We start from the raw sequence: 8,347 nt of genomic DNA on the forward strand, positions 1-8,347 counted from the left end.
AAACGTTAATGGAATTTCTCAGATTTCTTCTGGATATGTCTCTGGATTTCTTTTGTCTGGGTCTAGTGTGTTTGTTCCCAGCCTCATGGATAGTCAAGGAAGCACCTGAATCCACAAGAGGCTAATGCACTTTCTTAGATACTTTTTGGGGAGACTAGTTTCCTGTCTTTTGTCCTTGATTTATTATTGCTTTTATTTGTTCTCCTCCATTTAGTTCATTTTATTCTGATTTTAAAAGAACAGCTCACAGGCCCTTCTATTTTCATGGAAATTGCCCAGCAATAACAATTTCAGATAGCTCACAGAAGAATAGTCATCATGCCAGGGCCAGTTCACCCAAGATGCTTTGCAGGCATTTCACATAACAATTTACTAATTAATGGCAAATTAAATGGAATTTAGTAAGAAGAATCAGAGGTTAGAGTGCCGGTATATATTATGTATAAAAAAGGTATGCAAATATCTTCAGCCCATTTGTGGTTCATCAGTGGGAAATAATAGCCTTTCTGCTCAGAACCCTCACAGACAGGAGGGCTGTTGCATAGAGGCAGAACTTCAAATTACATGTAATTCTAATTTTTTTAACAGTTTCTTTGATTATGCATTGTGCCTCCATTTTCCAGATACAATGAACTTAGTCTTCCTTGTTTTAATAGTTTAGAGTTATGGAAAGTCACCTATACTTTGCTGCTTATATTAACTGCATATTGAAGGCTAGAAGTCATGTTTGGGAAAGTTTTTACTACTGTCCTAGTTAGCATTGATTGTCAACTTGGCACAACCTAGGAGCCTCAGATAGGATTAGCTTACCGGAGGTCTGTGGGGGGTTGTCTTGATTGTTAATTGATTTAGGAGGGGCAAGCTCACTCTGGGCAGCACTTTTACCTGGGCTTGTGCTGGGTTAGAAGGCTAGCTGAGCATGAGCTTGCAAGCCAGCAACCAGGTTCTCCAATGGTCTCTACTTCAAGTTCCTGTTTGAGCTCCTGTCCTGACTTTCCTCAGTGATGGACTGTGACCTCGACATATAAACTAAATGAATCCTTTCTTCCCCTAAGTTGCTTTTAGTCAGAGTGTTTTTATCACAGTGACATAATAAAACCAGAATGATCACTGGTTCCACTCTCCTACAGTAGATACTAGAAAACTACAGGCTTTCTGCTTTTGTAAGTAAAGTTTTATTGGAATGCAGCTACACGTGTTTATTTGTAGATTGCTAAGGGCTGCTTTTGAATCACTAATACCACATATATTTGAAGCACATAACAACTGCAACATTTCTAATCTGGCCTTTAGTAGACAAAACTTGCTACTTGTTTCATAGGTAAAATTTGAGAGAGAGAATATTTGTAATGAAGAGCAAATAAAGCTTTTTAATAAAAAATAATGCTAAGAAATTCAAAGACTTACTATTACCCATAAAAATCTATAAATGCTCATCATTATTCCAACAAATCTCCCAAGCATTAATGCACATGCGTATGTGAGTCTCTCTCTGTGTCTCTTTGTGTGTGTGTGTGTATGTGTGTGTGTGTGTGTGTGTGTGTGTGTGTGTGTGTGTGTGTTGAGAGGGGTGACTTTCTTCTCTCTGCTCCCTTTCTGTAGCCCAACCAACAGTCAGCTCCTCTGAAGTGAACACCAGCCACAAGATATTCCCACTTGTACATTAGTGGCATAGCTATTATGGGGCTAACCAATTACTTTGCATTTAGATTTGAAGCTGGCGCCATGAGAAGGAATTCACATCTAGTACTGTAAATTCAACCTGGTCCAAAGTCCATGGCTGGTGAGGTAATAGACCCTAAAACAAGCAGACGAAAAGAGTAAGAAAAGGGGGGAAGAAAAAGAAAACACAGACCACACTAATAAAGAAGAAAATCTTTATCAGGAGTGAAGTATGTTTGTCACCTCTGGAAGCAGAAGTTTCCCAAGTCAAATACGATGATTAACTGAACATATATCAGTTAATACACGTTTACTATGTGCTATGTCTAACTTTGTGAGACAATGTATCTATTTAGATTTCCATCCTAGATTTTGTTCTCCCTTGGCAGCCCTGTGACAGATTATAAAAAAGAGAGGCAAATTTGCCAAGCTCTCCAAGCCCTCAACTCAGGCCTCTTAGCAATCTCTCCTTCTCATTTCACAGGACTTGCTGACACACGTTAGAGTCAGTTCATAGTAGGGGCCCGCCGTTAGTTAGCTAGTTAGTTGGTTAGCTAGTTAGTTTTGGTTGGTATGCATGAGGGGCAGTCACTCAACTCTCCATCAGGCACTGCAAGCAACTCCTAAAAAACAGAGGCTTCTTTTAGCTCATTGATTTGGAGAGTTTAGGCATGATCCAGGACCCTCAAAAACTTTATTTTAAAAGCAAAGATTTATGTCATTCCAGACCCGGGATGAGGCAGTGTATACCATTGTGGAGCTATTGATGGAGAAAGGCTGATCACCTCATTGCCAGGAAGCAGAAAAGAGGGAAAGAGACTGAGGTGCACTTTCAGTACACCCTGCAAAGAGTACACCTCACTCAGGAGACCCTACCACCTCCAAATGCCACAGTAGGGAGTAAGCCTCTAGTGTTTTGAGGAAATATTCCAAACTCTCGAAGGGAAGAAACAGAACTCTCTCATAAGGAGTACACACACAGAAAGATGGGAGGAGCATACACACAGAAAGAAGGGAGGAGCACACACAGAAAGAAGGGAGGAGCACACACACAGAAAGAAGGGAGGAGCACACACACAGAAAGAAGGGAGGAGCACACACACAGAAAGAAGGGAGGAGCACACACAGAAAGAAGCGAGGAGCACACACACAGAAAGATGGGAGGAGCACACACACAGAAAGAAGGGAGGAGCACACACACAGAAAGAAGGGAGGAGCACACATATAGAAAGGAAGGAGGATTTTTACCTTTATTTGTTTGTAGTAGGATCTCATGTTGCCCATGCTGGCCTCAAACTCACTATGTAGCTGAGGACATTGAACTTCAGATCCTTCTGCCTGACTCTCAAGCCCCGAGCCACTCTGCCTGGTTTAATTTAATGCTGGGCTGAAACCCAGGGCTTCCAACAAGCCAGGCAGGCACTCTATCAACTGAACCACACCCACAGCCTTTTATTTTAAGTCCCATCAGTACTTGTTTTAAAATTGCTGGGGAAGAGCTGGCTAGCTGATTGATTCCTAACTCACTGATGACACCCAATGATGACACCCTCACACCCAGGCCCTAAATCCCGACTGGTCAGTTGTCAATTGAAAAGGCTAAAGAAGCTATAATCTGTGTGTCTTAGTCAGGGTTTCTATTCCTGCACAAACATCATGACCAAGAAGCAAGTTGGGGAGGAAAGGGTTTATTCAGCTTACATTTCCATACTGCTTTTGATCACCAAAGGATGCAGGACTGGAACTCAAGCAGGTCAGAAAGCAAGAGCTGATGCAGAAGCCATGGAGGGATGTTCTTTACTGGCTTGCTTCCACTGGCTTGCTCAGCCTGATCTCTTATAGAACCAAGACTACCAGCCAAGAGATGGCACCACCCACAAGGGGCCCTCCCCCCTTGATCACTAATTGAGAAAATTCCTTACAGCTGGATCTCATGGAGGCATTTCCCCAACTAAAGCTCCTTTCTCTGTGATAACTCCAGCTGTGTCAAGTTGACACAAAGCTAGCCAGTACACTGTGCTTTAGAGTGTGGTTTTCCAATGAGGCTAACAGACAAATATAAACCTTCCATTCCAAGGGCTGAAGAGATGGCTCAGCTGTTGAGATCACTTGTTGTTTTTGCAGAGGATTGGAGTTCTGTTCTCATCACCCTCCTGAGAAGTTCACAAATGCTTATAACTCTGGGTCCAAGGAAACCAGTGTCTCAGTCCTCCATGGACACCAGCATACAGGCATACCTAGACATAAGTAAAAATAAAAGTAACCTTCAAAAGTTCTTGTCCATTATCATGGGCTGATGATAATGCTCTGGTAACATCAAATGACCAATGGCAGTGTCCTGACTGGCTTCCTGCCTGAGTACCTTATGCCTATGTAGTACCCAGTAGTTTTCCTTCATTTGCTATTTAGCTGCTGTAGCCTGCAGAGTTTGTGCTAATTGTTGCTGGAAAGGCTTGGACTCAAGACAGGCAGATTTGACTTCCAAATGCATTCCAGCCTGTTTACCTTGAGAAAAATTTCTTTGTCTGTGTGTCTCCATCTATCCCATGGAAAAACCTAAGAAGAGCTTTAAGAATGAGCAGAAATAAGGGCTGCGGAGAAGGCAAGATGTTAAAGTGCCCGTCATGTAAGTGTAAGCCCATGTAAATGGTGGGTCATTGTAGCAACCTTCCTGCAATTCTAGATTTGGAAAACAGAGGCAAGGGATTCCCACACTGGCTGACTATTTAGATTGATGGCTCTGGGTTTGATTGAGAGACCCTTCTACAATGAACAAGGTAGAATAATAATGGAGGATGACTCCATACATAAAACCTGGGCTTCCAGACATGCATGTGCACACACATGTACTCACATGTAAACAATCATACACATATATTCACATCTCTCACACACACATATGGAAATAGAAAGACAAGTAAGAATTGAAATAAATACAAAACTGAATCGTTGACTTACACCGAGCATTCAATAAATGTTAATGGATACTACTTATGATTGTAGAAGATTATGATCAGACTCACAGTGGAGTCTGGCTTGAACTTGAATTTGAGGGATAAGTAGAAATTGGGGAGCAATCTCATAGAATAGCAGACAAAAACATATAACACTGTGTATCAATTGGTTGAAAACTAACTAGACACTTGACTGGGTTCTCTTCTCTTTAAATACAACCTCTCTTTCCAAAGATTCAGGAAATAAAGTAGAGAAAGACCCTTAGGCAGAAGTGCAAAGACTTTACATGTCTGTACCAGGAGCTCTCCGGTATTTTTCCAGCAGACAACTGAAGGCATCAGGAGAGGAGGACAAAATGGAAACCAAACAACACATTAGGACCCCTGGTTGTATAGCATAATGAATGGACATGAGAGGGTCCCAGAAAGAGGGGACCACAGGGCATGAGAACTTGAGCCTCGCATATACTTAGAGTGACTTGAAATTCCAACCAGCAATTCTTGGGTTTCATTATGACATTTGCATGCTTGTAAATAACGTATTGTGATCATATTCACCTCCATTACCCCCTATTCTCTCCTTTCCCCTCCCTCTGATCCACTTCCTATTTCCAGCTAGTCCCCCTTTACAGTCTAGGCTTTTTGCATGTGAGAGCTTACACTTTTATTTAGGGTTACTTAGAGGAGTATCAGCAAGGGGTTATTTAAAGGACTATGGACAACATACCAGTCCCTACTCCACTGAAGAAACCATCCCCCTATACTCCCACCCTTACCCCTCTAGCCACCACTGACTGCCTGTGAATCCCAAGGGAAGGGTTGCGTCTTGTGAGCCCCTCCCCGACTCCAGCAGGAGAGTCTGTGTGCCCAATATTGTGCTGTTGACCACAGATTTTAACACTCCTGCTATGGGAACAAGAATACTTCCCATTCCCTTGAAAATGCTTCCATCTCAGTGACTAACCTCTAATGCAGGACAGTGAACAGATATGTCATGACAGGACTTGCAGGGCTAGGACAAGATAAACAGCATTATCCCTTGCCTGCCCTTTCTCTATTAGGCTTATGTCTTGGAACTCAGCTCCAAGCCATGAGAAAGCCAAGTTACCGTGTAGATAGACCATGTGGTGTGCTCACCCTAGCCCTAGCTGCAGTCCTAGCTGATATCCAGTATCAACCTCAGACATGTGAATGAGACAGTCCCTAGAGGACCCCCAGCTTCATCTGCAGTCAGCCCTCGCTTCCCCCACAGCTGAGGGCATGTGAAGCCAGATGAACGCTATTCAGTAAGTTCTGCCCAAACTGCTGTTTTCGAGTAAAATAAATATTGTTGATATTTTTAGTCACTGGCTTTTGGGGTGTTTTGTTACACAGCAGTGGTTAACTCGAAGCAGCTGTTCTAGATGCTGGGTAGGCATCACACAAGCTGTTTATGCTTATGCGTTTTCAGAAGGCATGATCTGGAAATCAAAATATTTGGACGGAACGTTCCCTACCCATCACCCTCTCCGTTTTCTTCATGGCGTTTATTGCGATTTGCTATTGTAGTCTTCATTTGCTCCTGTATTGATTTATTTGGTGTGTGTTTGTTTTATTTCTTCTTCTCCCATTAGGATAGAAGTCCCTTAGTCCCCCAGATCTTGTTTGTCTCGCTCACTGCTATATCTCCTTACCCATCCTAGGGTCTGGCATGTCATGATCACATTGTAAACATTTGTGGGATAATGAACAAGCAGATAAACACCATGAAACTTGGACGTGTCCAATTTCATTACACAGAAACCACCACGTTCACAAAGCATGTGCTCAAGTTTTTAAAAAGAGAAAGAAAAAAAAAAAAACCCATACAATTTAGGTCGGCAAACGGGGGGGTGCTTTTCCCTTTTTGTTTATTCTTTGCATATATATGTAAACGTATGGTATGCATGAGTGTACAGGTATCTGAATGTGTGTACATGTGGGTAAGTGAATGAGTGTGTACACAGGTGTATACACGCATTGTGTGAAGCCCCAAGGTTTATGTTTGGTGTCTTCCCCAATCACTTTCCACCTTACATAATGAGGCAAAGTCTCTCGTCTGACCCAGAGTGTCGTTTCAGTTAGCTAGCTGGCGAAATTGCTCTGGGAACCCTTATCTCTGACTCCTGGGAGCTGAGATTACAGGTAGACCATTATACCCACCTGGCGTTAATGTGGGTTCCTAAGATACTAATCCCAGCCCTGGCCTTGTGTAGGAAGTACTTTTGCCACTGAGCCATCTCCTCAGCCTGTGTGTATTTTTTCTTGTTATGAATTGGATCTAAGCAGCCCATGTCCCTGTATTAATATGCCCACTTTAGCTGGATTCACAGAAAAGGTGTCACTTTTGCGTGTGTTCCCAGTTTCCCTATATCAAAAAGCACAGAAATTTCTCATCATATCAAAGTCTGGAAAGTTCAGGATCAAGGTACTAGAGGATTAAAGTCCCGAGAAAATCAGCTTCAACTCACTGTGTATCTTCACATCTCAGAATAGACCAAGTTCTGGGGCCTCTTACAAAGGGACTCCACTCACCAGGGCTCCATCCTCGTGCTCTTCTTTCTTGCCTCTGCCTCTTTCAGCAAACCCGGCAGGCTTGTGCCACCACAACCTGCAAAATCCATTCTCATAACCCAATCATCCCTAAATAGTTCATCTTTTAATATAATCATATTTGTGATTGAGTTTCAATAAGTGTATAGTAGCAGAGATTCAAACTATAGTTTCCACTCCTGTAGTCACTTAGCAAACTCTACCTCCTCTTTCTATATGTATATGTATATATGTGTGTATAATATATTATGTATAGATATACATGTACAGATATCTATGTTGTACATAGATACATGTATGTATATTATGTCACACAGAGATTTGCATATATGCGTTCATGTATGTGCATGCAAGCATGCTCACACATGTGTTTGTGTGTATATGTATATGTACATGTATATGTGTGTGTGTGTGTGTGTGTGTGTATGCACACGTGTGCCATGACACCCATGTGGAAGCTAGAGGATGACTTTTGGATGTTGATCCTCTCTTTCTACCGTGTGTGTCCCCAGGATTGAACTCAAATTGTCAAACTTAGTGGTCAGCATCTTTACTTGCTGGGCCATCTTACATGTCCTTCTACAATCTCATATGGAACACTCCTATATGTAATAAGATTAAAAACTGTGAGCAGATGGGAAGAGAAAGGGGTCATTTACCTGAGAATCTGGTTGAAGCCTCTCCCAGCTGAGAATCAACAGTTCTAACAATTAACATTTACTTAAAGTCTTTCTCCTTTCCCAGTTATATATCTATAACTTTCTAGAAATCTCATTAGAAACCCCTTCTGCAACCCTGGTGGTTCCTGGTTTTATCATATCGGACTGATGGATACCTCATCCAAGGAACCTCCCTATACTTTCACTTTCAAAGAGAGAAAAGGCACGGACAGGTGTTTCTTAGCAGCCTGTTGGACGCATCATCTGAAGGTCATGCAAATGTGCCTAATGCTAAGGCATTGTGACTCTCCTTTGAGAATCCTGTACCCACACTTGGATGTGCCTTATTCTTTCCCTTAGTCCTTGTGCTTAAAACATGTGTTTCTGTTTTGTTATATTTTAAAATAAGCTGTGCTTCTCTCATTGGGAATCCCACACCCATGCTGTAAGGTTGGCCTTGGTCTTTCATTGGATCCCATCGTCCTATTTTTTTTTTTTTTT

At 42.1% G+C, this 8,347-nt stretch overlaps 1 long non-coding RNA gene across 1 annotated transcript in view; it reads left to right on the top strand.

Moving 5' to 3' along the window:
• The window catches only part of LOC110322634, a 39,890-nt gene that overhangs the window by 329 nt on the left and 31,214 nt on the right, over positions 1-8,347 (top strand). The gene's annotated exons all lie outside the window — the stretch shown is intronic.

The sequence above is a fragment of the Mus pahari genome, chromosome 5 (assembly GCF_900095145.1).
Source record: "Mus pahari chromosome 5, PAHARI_EIJ_v1.1, whole genome shotgun sequence".
Taxonomy (NCBI): domain Eukaryota; kingdom Metazoa; phylum Chordata; class Mammalia; order Rodentia; family Muridae; genus Mus; species Mus pahari.